This window comes from Bombus fervidus, chromosome 12 (genome assembly GCF_041682495.2).
Source record: "Bombus fervidus isolate BK054 chromosome 12, iyBomFerv1, whole genome shotgun sequence".
Taxonomy (NCBI): Eukaryota; Metazoa; Arthropoda; class Insecta; order Hymenoptera; family Apidae; genus Bombus; species Bombus fervidus.
The window spans coordinates 11,198,429-11,221,901 of NC_091528.1; the positions used below are offsets into that span (position 1 = coordinate 11,198,429).

General features: G+C 47.8%; 1 protein-coding gene across 18 annotated transcripts in view; it reads right to left on the bottom strand.

Moving 5' to 3' along the window:
* Positions 1-20,952, bottom strand: part of Eph (Eph receptor tyrosine kinase) — a 94,641-nt gene extending 73,689 nt beyond the window's left edge. For all 18 annotated transcript variants that reach the window (XM_072013739.1, XM_072013741.1, XM_072013734.1 and 15 more), the window contains exon 1: positions 19,552-20,952. The gene's annotated coding sequence lies outside the window, so the exon portion shown is untranslated. The remainder of the gene's footprint in view (positions 1-19,551) is intronic.
* Between the last annotated feature and the right edge of the window lie 2,521 nt (positions 20,953-23,473).

The window sequence follows — 23,473 nt, forward strand, 5'->3', positions numbered from 1 at the left end:
GAGCACCCTTCAACGAATCTCGTGGACGAACGCCAGACGGGAGAGCAACAACGAGATCGTTCGGCGATGATCGGAGGATGTTTTCAGCAAACGACACCCAAGTGTCCACGAAGCGACGGAGGGAACACAGAGATTGGTGGGTGAATCGTAAGGGGGCTCCCACGGACTATCCGTGCGTCAAACTCATCCCAGAGGAAGCAAAGGCAGCATGGGGTTTCCGCCCGCAGCCCCATGCAACGACCCGCTCGACCACCGATCCACAATGGGGGAATCGTCCCATTAACGAGCAACCGTTCATTAGTCGTACACTCTCCGGTAATGGTTACGTCGAGGTCAAGTTGGCCTACGTCGCTTTAGGTGGCACGCACCTGACACCATATACATACTCCGCCTCTTTCTTCTCTTCCTCCTTCGTTTGCTCCCCCGTAGCAATTTATCTCTCGACGATTGCCTCGCAAAAACCACCGTCCCCGGGACTTTGCCTATTTCCCCGCATATTCCATAGTTTCTCGTGGAATCTACCGACGCGTTTCCGGCGTGGGGCACCAAGGCGAACGAGCAGAGGGGTCGAGTGCGATCGAACGGAGACAAAGAAGAACCTGTGTACCATCCTCGGTGACAACGTTGCTACACGCTGGCCTTCTTTTTAAATACTTTTCACCCGACGAGGGCTACACGTCGTTCCCGTTCATCGTTTCTTCCCCTTCGAATACGCATAGTTGAAAACAATCGTTCTTTATCGAGCGACTCGCGGTAGATACGCCGCTACGGGCGCGAAGCCTAGAAAATCGCGAAAGAAAAATACGACGAGGTGGAATTCTTGAGAGACGAGCGCATCCTGATATACCGTAGACCGACGATGCTTGTTTCTAGGTCGACAATTGTGAGAATACAGGCAAGACTTTGTCGCCGAAGGACAAAGCCGTTGCACGCTCGTGAATAGATGATTAATCCTCCGGGAATGAGAAGGAGAGAATACACGTTCGCGAGAAACGTGGCAGGCGTAAAGCGATCGTAGAAGGATCTCCTACAGCGATTGCTTTCGAAGGCCTTTTGGTTTTCAATTAAGCGTAGACCCGGGAAGACTTTCACCTCCAGCTAGATAAGATACCGTTGCCGGCAAGATTGCGCGTCCAACGTGTTCCGATGGAGGCAAACTTTCACTCGTCATCGATTCGTCGTTTCTCAAAGAAGACGTCAGATGTTCCTGATCGCTCCGACTATCTATCGTTGGTCGCTCGACTCTCAACTTCCAAGCGACTCTCGACGTATTCAAAAGTCATCGGAGGTTTTCAATCGACTCGAAGTTTCGACGGTACCGCGGAAACTCGCGTAGAAATTCGAAGCGATTGGAAATGCGCGTGACGTCGGTACGCGTACCGAACAAACGAACGATCGTTTCGTTTTTCAGCGAGACGGTGCTCCGCCTATACGGACTTGGTGGAATTTCACGTGCTAACGATCGTTATTCCGGTCGAGTCTGTGGACGATCATAACGCGAGCTGCGTATCTTTTTTTCCAAGTCGGATACAATGTATAAATATGCTGATATACACAGCGTGTACTTTGCGGATATAATTTTCATCGTTGTATTCGGGCGCACGTAATCTCATCAGGGTCGTTTCCGCGTATTCATCCCGATCTAATAAGTATAGCATGGTGCGCGTTATGTCATTTTCTGGAAAAACACGTAGACAGCGGGAGAAGACGCGCTGTAGGAAACATACGTGGTCGGAATTACGATGCTTCCATCAGCGTCTCGACGCCATCGCATCGCATCGCGGAGGCCGCCAACACGAGCTCGTTCCCCTTTTGCCGTATGGACCGTCTGTGCTCGAGACGCCACCTGCCAGCCTCGCGGCTGCTAGTTTATATTTAGTTTCCCGAGTTTGGAAAACTCTTAATGGATTCTTAATGACCTGGAGCCGGGGCCGCGATGCACGCTGAACGGAGACGAAGACGAAGACGAAGACGAGGAGCAGACGCACAGGAGAGAGGCCGGAGACGAAAGCAACAGCTGATACACACCTCCTCCTCCTCCTCCTTCGCGTTCGCCGCACGACTGATGACGATGGCGATTACCGGCTCGTCAGGGAGGAAAGGCTACGGTTCCAGCGTTTCACGCTCGATTTCGAATGGTCGCACCGAGAACGCGTTGCGTTCGAACGATCGTGGGCTCTTCTCGCATGGAAGCCAGTAAATTTCTGGCTTAATCTCCCGGCAGAAAGAGTTTTTCCTCGCGAACACGCGGTTTCGTGTAGGATAAAAAGCAACGCGGTAAAAAACGATTAACGAGATCCTTTCCTTTTCCGGGGCATCCCGTATCTCCAAGCCAGAAAAACTCCGTATTAATTCTAATGGGGCGATATTTTATCGGGATAAAGCTGTCATTCGAGCGGAGGACATTCGTTATAATCTCGAGACCGGAAGAGAGATTACCGTCTACTTTGCGCGCGTCTTCCCGGCTCCAGGGATTTCAACCCTTCAATCACCATATCCACCGCTGATTCTTCGGTCTCGATTCCACTGCAGACCAAAACCGACCGAATTCCCACGTAATCCTTTTCTCTGTCGCGCCAATGAAAAATGCCCGCGCCTCCGGAACTCGTCCAACAGTCGCAAGAGTCCCGAAGACGTCCTAATAAATTTTTCACCACGAATTCCGAACCCAACGATCGCCGCTCGCCTCCTATTCGTCTCCCGTGCAATTTAATAGCATCTACACGAGCCTGGAAAGCATTTTTCCGGTAAAACGATTGGACCGTGACGGAGGGAAGGCGGAAGAGGATAAGCAGCGAGCAGAGAAAGAGGGACGCGAGTATCTCGCTTCGAAGGGGCAGGTTTTCCCGAGTTTATCGAGGCGTCTGATTCCTTTTTTTTTTCTTTTCTTCTCTCTCTCTCTCTCTCTCTCTCTCTCTCTCTCTCTCGCTCTCTCTGTCGATTGGCATCGATTTGCGTCCGATCGTATATACGCGACCATCGGTCCTACGGTGTCGGTGAGCGATAAAACGAGAGAAAAAAAAAATTGGCGGCACGAGTGGAAGTAGACGTAGAGCGTAGAAGGGAAACGACGAGAGGAGAGGGAAGGAAAGGGTGTGCGGTTATAACCGCGCAACTCAGCCGCTTAAATAATGTCGAGCGACCAACGAGGCGTAATTCACGTCGGATGAGCTATCGGTTCCGATATTTCCTCGTCGAGGAGCCGAAAAAAGGACGAGGAGGAATCCGAAACCGAGAGAGAGAGAGAGGGGAGAATCCGAAGGATCGATCACGCAATTATCGGAAATGCAACGATCACTGCCGGTGCACCAATCAACCAGGATGCATCAGCGCGTATTACCGAGTTTCGTCGCGTCTGGGAACAGCTTTCGAATAATCAGGCCCAAGTTGCGCTTTCGGATAGAGCGTTCCGATACGTAGAAACGGCGCGGTGAGTAAAACTCGGAAATAGCGCGAACGCGTAAGTAATAATTTACAGTTGAAAACGAGGCCACGACAGCCGAGTCCGGTTCGACCCTCTCACGCCGTAATATACGCGTTAAATAATCGATGGTTTCCTTCGAAATCCTTTCCAAATATCCCATTAATGGCCGGCAGCGATTTGTTAAGAATTCCGACGTGCGAGTCGTCGGGGTATTTAAATAGTTGCGTTAAGAGAGCGATCAAGGATGAATCGAGAGATTCTTGGCGGATGGAAAGATAAGATCTCGTTCGCCGAAGCCTCCGGCGTTGCACCTAAGACGACTGATTCTTAAGAACTCTGAAAAATTTAGCGAACGCGGCTTTCGAGAGATGAAAATAACGAGCGAAGGAAACGATGGAAAGTCGAGACAATCGCCAATAAGCGTTTCCATGCAAAGTAAATGATGTTGCAGCGAGTAACCGGTGGTTTTAACGAGCGGCTTAAAAATTGTACACAGATTCGACACATAGAGGCGGGGCACGCAATGGCGACGAAAAAGTTGCTCGACGTTTCAATCGACTAGGCGATCATCGTATAAATGCAGCCCCTAACGAGAAAAGATAAGGAGAGGAAAGACGGGAGAAGCAGTTAGCATCTAGTGCTCGCGCCCCGAGTTCATCGGCTGAAACTTTGAAACACAAAGACGGAATTCATTTGCAAAGTTTTTCCATCTACTTGGGCCGGTCCGTGATTTCCAGCTCTTTTACGTATTCGCCAGAATCTCCGCTGGCTCGACCACGAGAAGAGAAAGAGAGAGGCGCCTGGAAATCCATAATTCGAGATCGACGGAAACAGCGGCAACCTTGCGACGCGGGAGCATCGCGGAGGCCTCGAGGACGAAGGACGTAACTCGCAGAGAGAGTCCATCGTCTGCACGCTGCGTTTCTCCTGCGGAGTCGACCGTAGAACGAAGGACCGAGAGAGCATGTCACGCCAATTACGAGAGACGCCGATGGAGGAAGAAAGAGAGGCCGAGGGAAGAAGAGACCCGCGCGACAGAAGAAAGAGACCTCGAGAATTCAGGTACACCTAAGTCGGAGCTCGAGGTAGAAGGAGAGGAACCAAGAGAAGGTGGAAAAGAGAGAGGGAGAGAGAGAGAGAAGCAACGCTAAGAGGAAAGGAGATGGCAAGTGCCGTTCCAAGAGATGCTGGAACGCCGGAGACGCGAGAGCGAGAGCGTGCGAACGAGAGCAAGAAAGAGAAAAGGTCGAAGGAAGGAGGATAAAGAAGAAAGGTGGACTGGGGGAGGGTCGGAGGATGAGGAAACGAAAAAAGAAACGATCGAGCTGCTCCCGACTCAGCGGCTCTCATATTTAATGATATACTCCAGCGTGCCAGAGTCCCGCTAATGCACGGACACTCGAAATACGCCAGCCTCTTTTCTTTCCTTCTACGACCGATGCTTTTTCCTCGCGCTCTCCCTTCCTTCTCGTTTCGTGGCGGTACGGCCCGATAATGCGTCGCTGAAAGTCTCCGCTATTCGCGCGTTGCAATTTCTCCTACTTGACTCTCGTCCGGCGCGAAAAATAGGCCGCGTTTCGTCTCTTGCCAAAGGATACGCGCCACGCGCCAAACCTAGAGACTTCGACGCGCGAACAGGAACGATCGCGCAGAAAAATCGATGCCGGGAAGAAGGGTGAGGAGAGACATAGCCGATGAGAAGTCGTTGATCGACGTTCTCGAGATTTCTGAACGTTTCGTTGATCGAACGACGCGTTTCACTTACGAAGGAAGCTCGGTAAAGAGCGTCGATTCGCCGAAACGCGAAAATAAACAAAGCGTACACATTCGATTTGGACGATCGTTCGTTCGTACAGTGGTCGAAGGATACTTATTCCGCGAACAAAAAATCAACGGAATTAACGGTACAGCCTGGATACGTGGTAGTTCTTAAAGCAGAATCGAATGCAGCCTTCGGAGGGAAATTAAATGCAAGCAGCCAACAGCCTTTTTTGTAGAATTTCGCGTCTACGGTCACGTTCGAGCGAACGCCGACCGTACCTTACGACAAGTAGAAGGTGCGAGAGAAGACCTTTCGAGTCGCCCTTTTTGCACCAGGCCCTTCTTCTCCTCGTTCTTCCCTTTTTCGGCTCTACCTCGTAATGGGCTCCACGAATGAATGATCCTGACAATGAAAGGCACTCGAGGCGATAATTAATCGAGCTCTGGGAATAGTAGCCGAACCCGGCGAGATGTTCGAATTTTTAATTACTGGAAAAATAAACCAGCCTTCCCCGCCTCCCCCCAACCTAACCTCCCCGTTTCTCTCTCTCTCTCTCTCTCTCCCCCGCTTGATCCTTTAAAACTGTTAGCTCGTTCGCCTGCCATCTAGTCGTCTCCCAATTAAGGAGCGCCGCTCGACGATGTACCCTTACACAGGATGCCGGAAACTATGACAAATCGGCCCTTTTAAAATTCCTACGAGACACCCGAAGTAGCGGACTTGTAAAGCACCAAACTCGTTTTCATTTCGTCGGCTGTGCGGTTACTCCGGCAGGAACTTGGGTGAAATAAGGATGAGCATATAAATTGAGACGCACCTTTTTGTTTTTACGGCAGAGCACGCTTCCAAGTCCGAGGCATTATAAGCGGCAGATGTTCGCAGATAAATTAAAAATGCGCGCAGCGGGCCGAATCGAGAATGCCGGTGGAACGCGTTTTAAAGGCTCGCGATATTTACTGGCCTGCTAAAATATTTAGATACGAAACGCGAGAATAAAAAAAACGAATCTCCAAATTGCAAATATTTGAGGCAAGCAGCGGGGCGATCCAACGACGAACTGGCCCGCGGCTACGAAGAACGAAGAGGAGGGAACGCAAACCCGACGAGAATACGAGAGAGGCCACCGTGTGTACGCGATTCTCGTTCGCCGATTATTTCGACGCTGCCTTTTCTCAAGGAAGAAGCAACGCGGCGAAAAAGCAAAGTAATTGTAACGCGTTGCGCTACACGAGACTGCACTTTAGGGTTGGCCGGGGGGATGGAATTTCGAAAATAGACCGAGTCATCCGGGAGTGATCGCGTATACGTGGTTTGAATTGCCTCTGGTCACAAATACAGGGATGGGCGCGTGTTCGCGTTGATCCCAGGGGTGCTGTAAAAGTTACTTTTAACGTGTATCGAGAAACAGCTGGTACGAGTGGCCGCGATATCGCCAGTTATAAAAGCAAAAACCGGGACACGCCGAGAGCAGAGAAACGAGGAAAATTGGAAACGACGCGATATAAACAAGTAGGACGAGGAGGAAGCGATCGGTGGTGGCGGAAGTCGAGAGGCAACGGCGCTCTCAGACCTGGCATCGTACGGATTTTCGCGACCCGACGTAGACGCTTGCGCAGACAAACGCAAGACAGCAGAGAAATCCTGCGCCAAGTAAACGGAGAAAGGTTAAAGTTGCCGATGGAAGAAAGAACGGGAAGCAAGAATTACCGAGCTGGTTTCGCCGTATCGTTTCGCTTCTACGAAATCTCTTCTTTCTTTCATTAGGCTAAGAGTGAAAGTGAAGACGAAACTGGTCGGAAAGGCCGCGGATATCGTCGAAGTCGTAACTCGTAACTCGTCGTTGCATCGCGTTACGGCTTCAGCGCCGGTCGGGTGCAGTTTTTACGACTTCACCGAGACTTTTACGAGTCGTACCCTCCTCGATTTTTCTCCACGCGCACCACCCGCCGTTTGTTTTCGTTGTAAATGTTCCGCGAGCTTTGGCGTCGACGCGCGCTATCCGAAATCTCGATCCACTGACTGGCAAAAGGTGGGCGTTTTATTTATTTATTCGGCCCTTTACTGCCGCGTTTATTTCGATTCGAAAAAAAGGAAAAAGATCCGGCAAGCTGGCCCAGCGCGTACCCCTTTACGACACGTTCTAATAATAGATGCCAGAATTATTGCGCCGGCGTGACATAAAACGAACTTATGCCGCGCGACTCCAACACGTCACTTCCTAATTGGTACCATAAATTCATTATGAATAGTTACAGATTATTTCCAACAAACTACCATCTTATTTTAAGAGGATTAATTGGAGAAACGCCGTGCCATCTAAATATCGAACCTGACGTTATCCTTTCGTCTACCCAATCAGTACCGTACAATCGATCGTAAAGTTTCTGAACGCTTAAACGTAGAAACATTTTGTGAATATATTACATTACATACTCTCGGTTGTCCAGTTGACTGGCAGAAAATTTATCGTCACCGGATATCGTTCCGGGATCCTTCTTTCTCACCCAATTAGATAATAATTGGTATACATATTACATATATGTATGTTTTTCTTTTATTTTCAGATTGATCGTTCGTCCACCTACGGACACGTTCGGTCCCCATAATCTGATCCCCGTTAAGTGGCAGACTATAGTCAGTGGGAGTCTTCGCAACGGAAACGTCGTAAAAATTTTCTCGACGCTCTAACGAAACGCTACTGTCGTAAATATATCGGTAAAACTCGAATTAAAACTGACAATGCGCGCGTTTTTCAAATCTATCTTGGAATTTACGATTTTCGCTTGACCAAATTTGACCAAATTTGATCAAATAGACCGCCGATAATCTCATCGTAGCGGCAACGAAACTTCAAAAAGCTTTTTACGGCAAGCGTTCTACAGCGGAACGCTGTGTATGTATCACGGGTGAAAATAGCCACGAGAAAGTAAGGACAAACGTCTGGCGAAGCTTTTCCCGGGAATTCGCGGGATTTTCCGCGTAACGATACGAAGCGAGCGAGCAACCGCTTACACAATCCTCGGCGCGCGTGGAATTTTGCGCGTGTTCACAGAGAGGAAAGGAGAAAGGGAAGAAGTGAGAGAGAGAGAGAGAGAGGAGCGAACAGACGGAAGCACGCTCGTTAAAACGAATGCCGTTTGTGCATTGGAAACTTGCTTTTAGGTTTATTTATTTAAACGACAACCCCCGCCCGATATCCCAATTTTCCCGCGACAATGGCAGAGCCGAAGCGAAATGTTTGGAGAATTTCCGGGGCAATCCACTATATATGCGCGTGGACACGCGTAAAATAATATTTGCATGTTTGTTGGTTTATCCGGCAACATTAGGGCAATGGGGTGTCTCGGCAGGCGCCAGTTACATAAATATCGCGAATAACCATGGACCAGTTTCAGAAGCAGAAAAATATCACCCCGGTGGGAACCGGTTTCATTATTTATTCAACCGAGGGTATCTCCACATTTACGTATAATTCAATAATTTTTCGACAAACAACGGTCTCGTGAAACGCACGTTCTGTTTTCTATTCGATCGTTCCTCTGTTTCGCCTATAGACTCCGCGCGTTACCTCCGGTCGAACCGAGCCGAGTAGCTCGCTATATCGAATTATCGTCTGTTCGAAAGGACGGATAACGCGACTCGACGCGCAAAAAAAGAAAAACAAAACAAAAAAGAAAAACACGTCGTTCGCGGTAATGTACGCGCGTCCTTCGATAGGACGAAATTTGTTACCATTCGAAGTGTCTCACGGTCGCGTGAGAGTTCTCTTATCGACTACTTAGACAGACGGTCGTCACGGTGTAGACTCTTTTTCTTGGTCGGCGTTAACGCTCGTTAAGGCGAGCGGGACTCGCACGGATCGTTTCTAAAGGTTCGAAACACGGTACTACTGGTGAAAGAAGAGTACGTTATTCCACATAACGTGGACTGAACCGCAGGGCCAGCCCCTCGTGCAGGGTAAAAAGACGCGAGGAGCCGATCAGTCGGCCGCGACGACGCTACACATTATCGCGTACAGGGCGTCGTACAATCGCGGTCGCCTCGGGACAGGAAGAGGGCCTGTAGACACGTAACTACGGGGACACCGGTTACAATGGTGCTGCTTTACATACGAAATTACAGCCTAACGCGTGACACGTATATTTCTCTATGCACGACATTGTCATTACCTCTATTAGGTTCCACTCGTTTTACCGGCTACGATACGCGTACAAATTATTACTTCGCACGTCCCGACAGCCATCCGAGTTCCCGCATCCTCGTACACATTGTAAGAAGCAAGAAGTAGGTAGGCGCGTCCTGGCTAAAGATCTCCTTGCCAACTCCGCGATAGCCATTAACCCTCTGATCGGTTTTATCGCGCTTTATCGGCCCGCTGACGTCCAACGAGTCGCGTGTCTAATTGGAAATCGAGAAAAATTATGTCTATTCGGGGTACGCCATATGTTCTTCGTTTTCCCGAAGAGGATAATTAGTAGGTTCGCTAGAGAGATAATCGACGCGCCAATATCTTAGTGCTTAACTGTTTTATCGTCGGATAAAACATCGTACGCGTCTCTGCTATCTCAATACTCCCATTTCGACTACGAGCTTCTTCCTCCTCCGTCCACCTTGCCTTCCCCTTTAAATTTCTACAATTTTTAGACTCAATTCTTAATCGTACCTCCGTCTTTGTTTCGTGTTCCGTACACGGCCGCTCCATTTTCCAATAAAATCACGCACGACGCCGCACCCACCACGAACGAAATTCCAATTCCTCCGGGCCTTTTATTCTCGCGCGACGCGATCGTTGAATTTACTTTGTTATTCGACAGATGGATGGGATGAAACACGGGGATGGCGAGAAGAGCGCCTTTTAAATGGAATTTCTCGTGACACGATTCGTGTCCGAGTAACTCGAGCTTTCTAAAAAGAAGTTGTTTCAGGGGCAGCGGTTATTACCGGTCGGCTCGTGACGAGGAATCGCTTGCACGTACCACTCCGGTGATATCCGGTTGATCCGCTGGCATTGGCAGGCCTGGAAATATCCAGGGGCACTTAGCGCTATCTACAAAGGCTAATGTAGCCGCCTGATAGGAAGGTAGACGTGCCCTCTGTATATATCCTGTCAGTGAACGAGAAGAAGAACCAGAAGGGGGGAATACACGCATGCGGCACACATTCTCGTATGCACGATCCTGATTTCTCAATCTTCCCGGAGACCCGTTGCTCCCGGGCACCCGAGCTCCCGTTCCGACTCGCTCGTACTTTTATTTTATTTCGTCCATCCCCGTTGGAAAAAAAAAAATATTTTATCCCCTCGATGGAGGACGCGTCTCGATAAACACAAAGACACGTTGTCATACGTTTAAGCGGAGTGTACTTTGCATTTTCTCTCTCGAAAATCGAATAAAGAATACGCCGTTAGACATACGCTATCGAGACACACGGATACCAGCGGATACGTTTATCGAACAATTCTAACAAACTTTGCTTCGTTTAGTGTTTTATGACACGATAAAACGCGCAAGTTCGTGAGTAGCGTTAAGGCTAGGAGAATTAAAACTAGCCGAACGCCTTCGATTTACGTCGAACGTCGTAAGTGTCCTAATCCCCGTGGTCGGCAGGGTGTCCGTACAACGACGGTTCCATCATCTACCTGTTACGTTTGATGGAATAATTTACAAGGCGTAAATTATAAACGAACGTTCCTATTTTTATTGCGACTGTCAGAAATTCTAGCGTCGATATCATTCCTTGACATTTACGTCTTGCCGTGAATTTCGTAAAGAAAAAGAAAAGAAAAAAAAGAAGGTATAAATCACGGTTTAACGAACGCACGCTCGTTGATTTCGTTACAAAATCTTGGCTACCGGTAATTACGAACAAATAGGTTAATCGCGCATCCCGTTAGACGGCGGGCTTGCTGCATGCGTAAATAGTTTGAAACTGTACAACAAAGTAAGGAAACTTTCATCTTGCTCGATCATGTTCGATATGATTAACCTTTCGGAATCGCGAAGAAGAGGACGATATCGCGATCATCGGAGGCACATCGAAGGATCTTATCAGCCAGCTGAAGTGAAGGGGGGAGAGAGAAGTTTGAACAGCCGAAGAACCTGCCGTAATAGACCTTCTTAAATCGTCTTCTTTTGAACATTGACTTAACCCACTTCTATGCAGCGCTTCGGGAATGGAAAAAAGAAAAACGGAGACAAAGACCGAACGGAATATGGGATTGATCCCGGTGAATGCGATTGAGCTCCTCGAGATTCTTTCGCTTCTTATATCACGTGACGTTGATAATGAATATAGATAAAAAGCTGACTGTCCCGTAATAGCGTTTCTCGGTATTATTAACACGCTATCTGCCGGCAGAGTACAACATTGAATCACCGCTTCTAAGAACAGCGAAATGAGCAATCGCCGATAACGATCGTTAAAACGACGCGTGAATTAGTTTACGCGCACCGACTCTTGCGCCTTTGTATCGAGTTAACCGAATACAAGACAAAGAAACGTAGATACACGGAAGGAGAGAGAGAGAGAGAGAGAGAGAGAGAGAGAGAATTTTCGAGCGCGTAAAATTCCTACACAATAGGATCAGCCTCTTTCGTACAAATTAGCCTGTGGAAGCAGCACACAGAGGTTTCGGCCTGCCTGTATTTTCAACCGGCTTTGAATCTATCGGTCAACCAGGGGTGTGAATTGGAGAAAATCGCTCGGAGACCCCAGGTGTCCCGCAGCAACGTTTGCTCGTACAATGTCCAAAAGAAAGCTGCTTGGAAAATGCCTAAGCATACACACACACACACATACGACTATGTATGCTGTAGGTAGTTTGGCCGGACGACGATCAGAGCAGACATTTCCGCAAAATACGAACGCAACGGTTGGCAAAGGAGGGAAGATTCGTCGAGGTTGTTTGTACAATATCGTTCGTTTCTCACGCGACAGTGCGTACGAAACGGCCATCGTAATTCGTTAAATACCGTAAAATTTCTGTCGAGTCGGCCGGCTGAATCCTCGAGTGTACAAGTTGGCGCTCCTTTAACGAGCATGGACGATATACATATATATATCGGCGATTCATTCCGCGTCGTCGTTACAGTCGTCAGCTGCGCGCTAAACCATGGCCGCAAATTGCTTGGCCGGTTCTTCGTGTATATTCGGTTTTCACGGTACGAATGATCGCGTGCGCCGAAGAAATTAATTTGGCTACTGTTTCACGGGAACAATAGTTAGGAGGGTGACTCGTAAATCGAGCCGCGGAATCGAACTGGTATCGGCTGCTCGTTAATCTCGTTTCCTTGGATCGACGCTCGAAAGAGGAAGAAAAGGGAATAAAAAGGAAAAAAAGAAAAAGAAGAAAAAGGAACGCAAGCGCGAGTTGGGCGACGTGTCACGAACATACGTACGCGTTTCGTAGTTTCGTGGCAGCTGTTCACACGTCAAATATTTATTCGTAGATTCGGTAAGGTCTGGCGAGCTTACGAAGCAGAATAAAAGAAAAAGGGAGCGAGCTACCTTTCGATTTTTCCGAAACTGTTCTTGGCGAATCCGGCGAGAAGCACGACAGAGGAACGGGCAGCGATCAAAGATCTCGAGAGCAAACACGACGAACGAGCCGGCTCGGCTCTTCTAGCGATACCGCCGCGCCGGTTTCGATTAACGTGCCGTTCGATCCGTGAATTTTCAAATTTCCCTTATTCACGGTCTGACGAGTTACCGCGAAAAAAGACGGAAATTGGAAAGCCAACCGATCGGTCGTTGTTAGCCAAGTGCAAATAAAGTAGCCGGTGAAGGACGGATGCGCGGATACGCTCGTTTATCTTGCCGGCGAACCGATCGAAATCGAGTAAACGGCTAAAGCAAACGTCGTCCCTTGGTTGCTCGGCGGCGATCCGATTAAAATATTTCGCAAAAATTAAGTCGGCCGTCGGTCGACAGGAGGAAAAAAAAAAAAAAAAAAGGAAAGAAAGATGTCGCCGAATTGGAGGAAAAGGTAAGAAATTAATCGCAGGTGCCTCGGACGACGCGATAGAGATTAACCTCGACCCGAATCTTTCGATCCTCTCCGTGAGATAACCGTTCGCGAGCTCGAAAAGAGAAGCAGAGAGGAGCACCAGTTCTAACGGTTCATTCCGTCTGCCTTCGCAACCGCCGTTCTCTGCCGCAGAAGCCTACGTGAAAACGCGTTTTCTTATCGCGCACCTTCGCGGATACGCAATCGTTCAGCTTCAGATCGTCCAAACGATCCAACGTATCTCGAGGATGATATCCACTACAGGAGACAGCATTTGCATCTACTTCGACGAATCTTCGCGGTCCGCGGTGGTTTCCACGTGAGGTTAGAAATGCCGTCAGGTGGAGCACGCGGTTGAACGTAACGGACGAGTGCCGGGGCAAAAGCACGGAAAAATAATTAGGCTGATTCGGTCGTCGAAGCGAGGTGGAATGGAACGGGAGGGGGAAAAGTAATGCTCATGGATGAGGAAATCATTAATTCGAGCGTGTCGAAGCCAAGTCGAGAACTCGCTCGATACAGACCGCGTAAAAGGGTCTTTCTCTTTCTCCCTCTCTCTTTCGTCGTTCCTTTGATCGCGCACAAAAAAATGTCCCTTTGTCTCGAGCCACAATGCGAGCGAGCCTTTCTTTTTCACCGGACCAACCTAACCTGTACTTTACGGCTTTTTCGAATGAAATTGGCCGACCAGCTACGTTTTGTCGTCGACGAATCTTCTACTCGTATCTCGAGCTAGAGTGTCTCTCCCAGGTGACGAACAAAACGATGTCCTGCGCTTTTATCCAGCTCTAATGGTCCCCAGCACTGCAGCTTCGTGACCTTAAAACGCCGTTCTGCACCGCCAACGTGTTAATTATTAATTATTACAAGTAACGACCATAGAGCCCCGGCCGAGCGAATTCTTCAACGCGAATTTGTCTTCGCCGCGGTACCGCGATTTGCAAAGAAACAAACTCGCCACACGGCCTGTGTATTTGTAGACACGCGTGCCAGCAAGTATGCATGCGTTGCGTGCGAGTACTTGCAGCCGTGTTCCGACACACATGCATCCACGCATACCAGTTCGGGTACATTCTTGCCGAGTACAAGAAGAAGAAGAAGCAGAAGAAGAAGAAGAAGAAGAAGAAGAAGAAGATGAAGAAGAAGAAGTAGCAGTAAAAGACGATGAAGCAGAATGAGAAGGAGAAGAAGAAGAAGAAGAAGAAGCGGAGGACGATGAAAAGACGAAGAGGAAGAAGAAGAAGAAGAAGAAGAAGAAGAAGAATCAGACAGGGCGGAACACAATGGCCCAAAAACCGGAAAGAGGTACGCCCACTTCCCAAAAAAATGGTCCCTCGAATGAAAACGAAAAAACGCAGCCATATGTACATCGCTAACTGCACAGTGTGTGCAAGAAAGGTAGGAGGAAAGGGGCACGCCATTGGCCAGATTCCCATGAAACTCGAGCAGCGAATATAAGGCGAATCTCCATTCACGCTCGCCTGTCAACGAGAAAATAAACTTAAATTCATCGAGCGACTCGCCTCTGTACCGGAGCATAATCGAGCTCCACCGAAATCCTGGTAATTACTGCTATTGTTCTGGCAATTCGCCGACGTGTGCGCTAAGCCAGCCACCCGAAACAATGAACATCGCGAACATTATACTTTAAATTCCGAATTAGCAGCTGGATCTCGGATCGGGTGCAACTAGTTGCGAAAGAAAGAAAAAAAGAAAAAAGAAAACTAGTCCAACGCATCGCGCGTAAATTCCTTCGAGCTGCATGTTTTCCGGACGTAATCTGGCCAAATCGATTTGCAATTAACGCAAAGAGATTCGATTATAAACTGGCCGACGGTGTAATAAAGGGAAATGGTAACAGCGAGTGGTAAGAAACCGATCCTTCCACTCGGCTGTTCACTTTTTCATGGCACGCAAGACCATCTTTTAAAGACCAGTCGTGTTTCCCTTCTGCCAAGCCGCGTTCCAATAATAATGCTGCCTGCCATCGAAGATTCAAACGAAACGATTTAACCGGATTTATCGCAAGACCGTCCCTTTCGCAGGAAAAACGAACGTCGGTAATCCGGCATCTGAGCGACGTTCTCGATCGGTTCGACCATCGCCTATTAAAAGGGAACACGTGGCCTATCGTTAAGCTAGATTGCACGACCACGTGACTGAACACAACGGAATCGTCGTAGTAGTTTACCGTGGCGCGGAAAAATTCATGAGCCGAGAAAACTCCCCTACCAAGGGTGGTGCCTTCCGCGAGGTTAAACGTTGAACGTTAAATCGGACGTGGTGACGAACGCGATCAGCCAACGATGAAAATCGCCGATTAAAATCTACTTATCGATAAAAATGGGAAAAGAAACGAATCAGCGTGATAACGATAACATCGTGATAAATTTCTCGGAGCTTCGTGCAAGAATCTACGTGGTAATTTATGCAAAGCTGCGAACGCGATAAGTTTTTCCCTTTGGCAGAAACGTCGTGTAACTGGGGCAAAAGTAGCGTCATCTACTTATCGATCAAAACGACTTTGAACGTTTCAGCAATAACGATTAACGATAAATTCTTTCGATAAGCCCGTCATAAATTTGCAACGATTCTAGCTCGGTTGTCTCGGTGTCTCTAAGTTTAAACGGTCGATAAGTTTTATTCTTGCTAAAATGTCTGATAGATAAGTAGGTCGGAAGACCGTTCACCCTCCAGCGTCGCGATATTCGAGTGACGACGTTTCGCAACTACGTACGTACTAAAGCGTTGCTAATTATCATTATCGTTATGACACAGGTGTTGCCGGCTATGGTTGATCGCGGTTCAACGCGACTCTCGTGCAGTCAATTTCTTTCGGGTAATTTCAATGATTTTCTTACGCAGCCCGGCTGAAAGAACGGCCGAAACGCGTATAAAAATTTACGCAGCGTCCCCGCCGGACAGACGAATAAAAATCCTATGTAAATGAAATTGCGCAAGACCGTGTCCTCCTGGTACTTTAGTTTTTATTACGAAATTAATAACGCCGAGCGAGCCCACGGTGTATTTATCTGGATATTGCGCGAGTGAAATTTGATACGCGAGGCGAGGTACCATCTTCCAAGGAAGTACTTTTCTTGTGCCATTCGTAAGAATTCCGAACGGTATTATACCGATTTCGAGATAGTATCGTGACTAATACGCTGGCCGCGGCAAATGAAAGTCCACGTCTGGTGGCTGAAGCTTAATCAAGCGGTTTATTAATTCAACGCACGCTATTATTAATTCCACCGTCTGCGCGAGGAATCAATTCGAACGTTCGAAAGTATGGAAATCAGCGGACTCATTAACGATTCCGGTAGCGAAGTTACACGTGTGGCGGCGAGTAACTTGTAATTTGTTGCGAAAAATATCGCTGTGTCAAGTTTAACGAAAGGAGCTCCGCCGCTTGCGAAATCGATTCTGCCCCAAGCTTTAAATATAGATACGATATCATCGTACTCGCGATAGATTATCGGCCATGCACTGCTACGAAACAGATGGAAAACGTGACCTTGCGAATAACGCGATATATAGCAGTAGCCGTGGAAGATGAGCGTGTATATGGCCGATGCGGCAAACTATACACTCAGGTAACTCTAGATCCTAGATGAGCGGCGAGATTAGCGCAGGAGCAGGAAGACCTGTCGCCCTTGTTGCAAACGTAAACCGAGATTCGAATCGGCCTGTCGCCAGTCGGCACCCACTCGCCGACCCAAAATTTCACATCCTCACTACGTACTTTGGCTTACGGATTGCGGCCACGCTGCTCATATATCCATCTATATCGTATACCGTTCGTTTATCGTTTTCATTTCAGAATTTCCACGGGGAGCAAATAAGTTTAACGACGCGGTTTCTACCAAATAATCGAACGTAACGGAGGAAAGAGTCGAGTTGGATTGCTATCGGAAACGTAACTCGATACCGGGACGAAAAATCGAGCGCGTACGAGCAAAGGTATATGGGCGCAAGTGGTTTTCAAAGGACGAGCCAGGTAGTTGCACTACTTTCACTATTTCCAGAGGTCTGTGGCGCTCGATCGAGCGACGACGCGTTTCCACACAGCCGACGAGAATCGCTTTGTAATACTTTCACAATGCAATTACGCACTGGTGTGCGCAGTGGAACGCTACACGGTGTCTAGATCGCGGTGTCGCGCGGCATATCTAACGACGGGGCTCGACGAGCGTACAGACTCGCTCGTCCTGATAACCGCCGCTACGCACGCCTCTAATAATAATACCAGTAATCATAATTAATCGCTGCGATCCTCGATACCGAGGCACGAGATTGCTTCTCCCGACATCGCTCAACCTTACATGCGTCGTACACGTACGAGCTACGCGAGCGAAACCGAGAGAAGATTCTTTACGTAGCGGCCCCCTCTCTCGTTCGCTACATTCGCCGGTTCTTGGCACACGATCGTTTTCGTCTAACGGTTCGACGATTATCGGGCAGATCTGACGAGCGGATGGTGCCACAAGCGTCAAGACAAACATCGAGGATCCGTTCTCACGTGGTGGAAGCGCGAAAGAAAAGAAGGACGCCGCGCGCGCCGGTACCGAGGGCAACGAGAAACGTTATACCACGAATTAGCGGCTTTCAGACGGAACTCGAAATTGAGGCTAATTGCCACGAATGTCTCCGGCACGCGGTTATATACCAGAAAATGAAATTAAGCTGAAAACAAGCAACGGTTATCGATCATGGTGTTGAGTTACACACTCCTTAACAACCATCCACTGTGCTCGCGCAACTACAACGCAAGATTATGCAAATGAACTGCGCTTCGACGTACGACTGTCCCGACTAAGCGCATCGATGAACGCTAATTGTTTGCCTGCAACTGTTAGATAGACGGTTCGTACGCTCGCCTAGAGATTAGACGGCAAAACGCGAGCGTACACTCGGCATCTAACGAAAACCAGCATTTCTACAATTTCATTGCGTTTCACGGCGTGAAACCTACGGGTTCTCCCTGTTTTTGCTTGTGCCAACAGGTAGACAACGGTAGGGGGTTGCTGAAATATTTCCGTGAAACCACCTATCGTAAAAGTTACCATTCTGCCTAGCCACGCTAGTGTCAACTTTCTAACCCGAACCCTATTTATTTCACTCGAATATCTCAAACCTCTTCAAAATTCTATTACGACGAAACCGCCTTACGATTCTTCGATCCTTACAGTGGCACGACGCGTAAAATGGAACGCGACAAAATCTGATTAGACACGTAGAAAATCGAACAGCTACGCTCGTAAAAGTTCCGTTGCGATAGCTCGATCGAGAGATCTTTCGGTAACGTGAATTTATCTTTTTAGTAATCTAAAACAGCTAAACCTACGACAAGATGAAATCGATACTGTAAAAGATGTATTACAGAGATCTATATCTTGACTTCTCGTCTATGTTAACGCGGTAATTTACGATTCTTGGATGACCCATCGGTGGCTCTTTGTCCGTGACATTACGCAAAAGTCGGCACCATATCCCGTTGTTTAGCGGACGCGAAGCACCTTCTTCCCGTCTACCTTCTAGGAGGGCGCATGATCCGTCATGACCAATGTTTGCCCGCGCAAAATATTTGCACGAGGAGGCGAGCTCAAACATACCGGCTCACCGATGGCCTGTCATTTTCCGAGTAGTACATGTATGTTGCCCGCGCGTACGGCCGAACCGCGTTTGGCACGTTTAGGCGCGTGCGAAAGCGCGTGTGTACTCAGTCGACTGTGCACACACGCGTTACCTATGTACACATTAGCTAGCTTCGTATGTGCGTGCGTGTCACTCAGACTTTCAAATAGACCCCGCGACCCCCAAAACCCTTTCAACATTTATTTGCATAATTACGGAATCGTTAATACACGCTGTGCACTTTCTGCCGAAAAAAAAGAAACCTCCAAAAATTGAGGTTTCAAGGGAGAAAAAAGAATTCTCTCCTCGTAACCGGACTTGGATCGCTATTGTAGATCGGTCCCGCTGTCTGCTATTTCTTGCGTCGGGGAAGGTAACGCGAATCAAATGGCAAACCTGTTCGAATGGAATCTACGCTGCTGACACAGCATTCTGAGGTTCAACGAATCAATGCCTTTCACTGCGATCGTTAATATCTGGTGTCGTAAGTGGCGGATAACAAACGGAAAACGAACATTTCTCTCGGCGCTGAGTAGCGTCGAACCGGGATTTATCGCGACACCAATTGCCAGCTCGCCACTAGATCGTAAACTTATCTTCTATTCCGGGGATAAGCTGCTTTCCATTTCGAAATATATAACGCTATTACGCGCGTTTACGTATCGATGTGTTTACAACGGTCGGTGAAGATTTTGTAAATTAATGCGAAGCTTTGTTTTTACTTACCGTAGCACGAACGAGGAGTGTCGCTCTGCAGCTCGAAGCTCGTTGTTTTCGAAATTCCAGTGCAAGGACGCCGCGGGTGTACGAGATCGTTTCTTCCTTCGTTGTTAAAGTGTCGTCTTCCTCGAATCGCGATCCCGTGGCTGGCGGTGACGTTAGCGCTTCGATTCGTAGAGAAAAAGGCGTTAAAACGATCGAAACGGGGCAAGAGGGTGGGGCGAAGAGGGGAAGCAATGCCGCGAAACGTTCGGTTGCTCAAAAACGTCGTGACTGGCGTCGACGCGATTCCGTCGTTAAATCGTTTGTCATGGTCGATAGAGGTACACGGACGAAAGCAAGCGCCATTTTATCCCGTGCACTCGCGGCAACGCGAAAGGTGGATGGACGGTGCACCGCGACCACGGCTACGATGGTAGAGGTATATACTCTCCCCTGACAATTCACCGAACCGCGTTCTACCTAAAATCGATCCGATTACCGGACTTTTTCTCGCCGTTAAACCGTGCCTGGTACTGTTATACACGACGCGAACGATATATATTCGCACATTCCTTTGGTTCACCACTTTTCTCTTTTTTTTTTTTTTTTCTTTCCTTACACAAGTCACAACGAAACTTTATCGCCGGTCGAAGCACTTACGACCTCGTGTGTCGTTCTCGCGAGACACGCGTTCCGCTCTCTTTCTCAACTTGCGACACAGTTTTTTCGTTTACACGTAAATCACTGAATTACGTGTTCCACGCTGATTCGGTAGCGTATAACAGTTTAGTTTTTTTTTTTTTCTCTCCCTCGAGAGTAGAGAACACGAGACCCGTCGCGGAATAGTATACGTCCGTCGTGTGCTGCGAGAGAACACGAACTAACGCGGCGAGCCGAAACGAGACGAGGTCGCTCGGCTGGTTTCACCGAACCGCTATTCGGCCGGTATACACCAGCGCCGCCACCGGGGCTGCACCCTTACCGTCCATTTTCCTCCATCGCTTCTTTCCCACTCCTACCTGAAATTTTCGCCACAGTTGCCCGCTAGATTCTGCGATCATCGACGTTCAGCGCGTTTCCTCGAACCGATTTCTGACTTTATTCCCGGTCTTCTTAGCTCGTTGAGAGAAAGATGCAAACGGACCCACGACTGAGCGGGGTCATTGATTTTTTGAGCCCGTCAAGTGTAAGCCACGCGCATGCGCGATCGTGCCGGCGGTATGACAGCGGGCGTTCTCATACACATCCGCAAAGTTCCGCACTTGAATTCCTGGTGACTTTAGTTGACGACGATCGCCGCGAAATATCGTTTAAAATTTACTTCGCACACCTTTGTCCCTTTGTTTCTTCCTTTCTTCGAGAACTTGGAAATCGGGCTTCTCTCCCATCGTACACGGAAGCCATACATCTTCTATCCTTGCCAACCTATACGATTTCAAAATCGTAAAAAATGGTATAATTATCTTTATTCGTATAGAAACTATATTCATGCGTACGACCTTTGGGTAAAATAAATCGTCTATCCTTATAAACGAAACACGATGCTTGATTATTTACAAATTTTTACCTGATTATGTGCAAATTCTTGGATCAATTACGTCGAACGACGAATCCGCCAATCTTCCGAAAATCAACTACGAGCGTATCTTTTTTTCGTCACGTGACCCAACGCGATGCAAACTGGGTAATTTCTTGCAATTTGAAACCACGTGATCGATTCAAAACGAACTATGGGTAATATATTGCAACTTTGATCGTCGCGATCGCGTTCGTCACCGGTCGGTGCGACGTTGTCAATTTTTTTCGTTACCGAATTAAAATTAGTGAAACGACAGACTGTTAACATGCATAAAATTAGTGAAACATGCATGTTATACAAACATACCGTTAGTGTGCGATATTTTTTCATACAGAGTTCCCCTAATCTATATCGAATTACTTTTATTGAAACATCAAAGACCGCGGAAGACTCGAATGGAGTGATTCGTGATTTCGTTTTGAAATCTACTTACGAAGTACGTGAAACCGTTTTTGAAAGATCGTTCCTTCGTGCAAATCGTTTAATCGCGAGATATAGAGCGTGTAATAGTGTTTTCACGGTCGCTGATAATCGACGCGTTATTCGATACGACGAAATATTACGCGGGAACGCAGCGTCGTAAGAAAGGAAGCCATTGCCAGGACAATCGTTATCTCGCCGATTTTCCCAGAATTGGACGACGACTGCGAGGGTTCGTTGAACGTGAATCTGGACGTACGATTTTTTATTGGTGAGTGCGATCATTTCTTTCGCAATATTCCTTGCGCCTATGCATACTAGCATATTCCTGATATACACGCATGTACGTAGCCGTTGTATCGTATCAAGTGACTGGCAAAAGTATATTTTTATGATTATGTGTCATACAAAACATTTTGAAACTTCTTTAGCATCGTAACGAGTTCCGAGTATCGCGACGATATTGGTACAGTTTGACACAAAGCTGAAAATATACGTAGAGGCTACGAAAGTACGTAAGCGGTTAATTATCCATCGTGCGAGAAAGCCTCGATGTTTAATGGAATCGTTCCAAGCACTGCTCGTATGGTGTATATTAATTTTCTACTACATACGAAGACTATTTTTTACGCTTTTTACGACTATTAAACGCGTTTAACGTTTATTCTGTGTTCGATTAATCGCGTTAAAAGAATTGTTTTTCCTTTTTTTATTTGGTTCATGAGTGAATCGTATACTTTTTAAAATTCCTTTTAATATTCCATATTTGAGGAATATGCATAATGTGAATCGCGCGGCCATGAACGATAGGAATTATTGGTGACTGGTAGAAAGATAAGAGGGTTAAAAACGTAGGGGAAAATCGAGTGGAAAATGATTGGGATTGTTCGCAAACGAACTTTCGTTGGCGGATTGCAAAGGCAAAACTGTCTATCGGCTCGTTGGAAGCTCAGTGACGAGGAGGTAATCGGTCGACCGATCGAGATTCCCTGTTCGCCTTTCTCTGTCGCGGCGGCAGAGAGCGGAGAGCAGAGAGCATAGACGGGCGGCTATTTCCGCATGACATCACACCGCCCGCATTTAGGAGCACGATTTTCTATTTTCTTGTCGGTCTACATTGGTGGCCCGTGAAGACTTGCAAGGTCAGCCCCACCGAGATGCGCCCGGGAACACACTTTTTATTCCCTTTCCTTTCTTTTCGTCCCGTCTCGCGTTCCTCCGTCTTCGTCCCGTCACTGTTACCTCTTTCCACAGGCTGATTCGCAAAAACGTCTTATTAAAGCGGGTGTGCCGTCCTGCGAAATTTCCGCGATTAGGCGGCTCGCGTTGCGAAGCACACGCGTCGTTTTTCTCCTACTCGTCTGTAATACAGGCCGGCAATCTGGCCTTGTTCCACTGGCAGTGGGCAACGATCTCGCCTAATCGAGAAATAATTGTACGAATTTGTTCGAGGGCTGGCGAACGGGACAGAAAAGAAATCCTTGCATTCTCGGTTCGCCTGCTGCCTCTCCGAGCTGTTTTTTACCAATTCATTACTCTCAGATGGAACAATGGATTCAGCGAGACAAAGGAGCGGCTGCTCTTGCTTGGCACCGGTACCGTTTCTCGTGTTAACAAAGTTAGCCGTTCGTTTGCGGAATTAGAAACGAATGTTCGCGTGTAAAGAAAATCCGTGACCGCTGCCTTCAGCCACGGACTTGTTGGAATCGTCCGTTTGGAATTGCGTTTCGGTTCGACTATAAGAATTAACGGAGAATCATCTTCGACTGGTCGTAGGTTTTAGGACCTACTTATAGCGATCTATGTTGCGTCAAGTATTAGAAATTTTAATCGACGCGCATGAAATATCGAATCTTTGAAACGTCCATGTCTTTTTTAAGGCGAATGCCTCCAGGCCATAAATTCATTCGTTTAAAGCATTTACATCTGTGTTCATCGATGTTCATT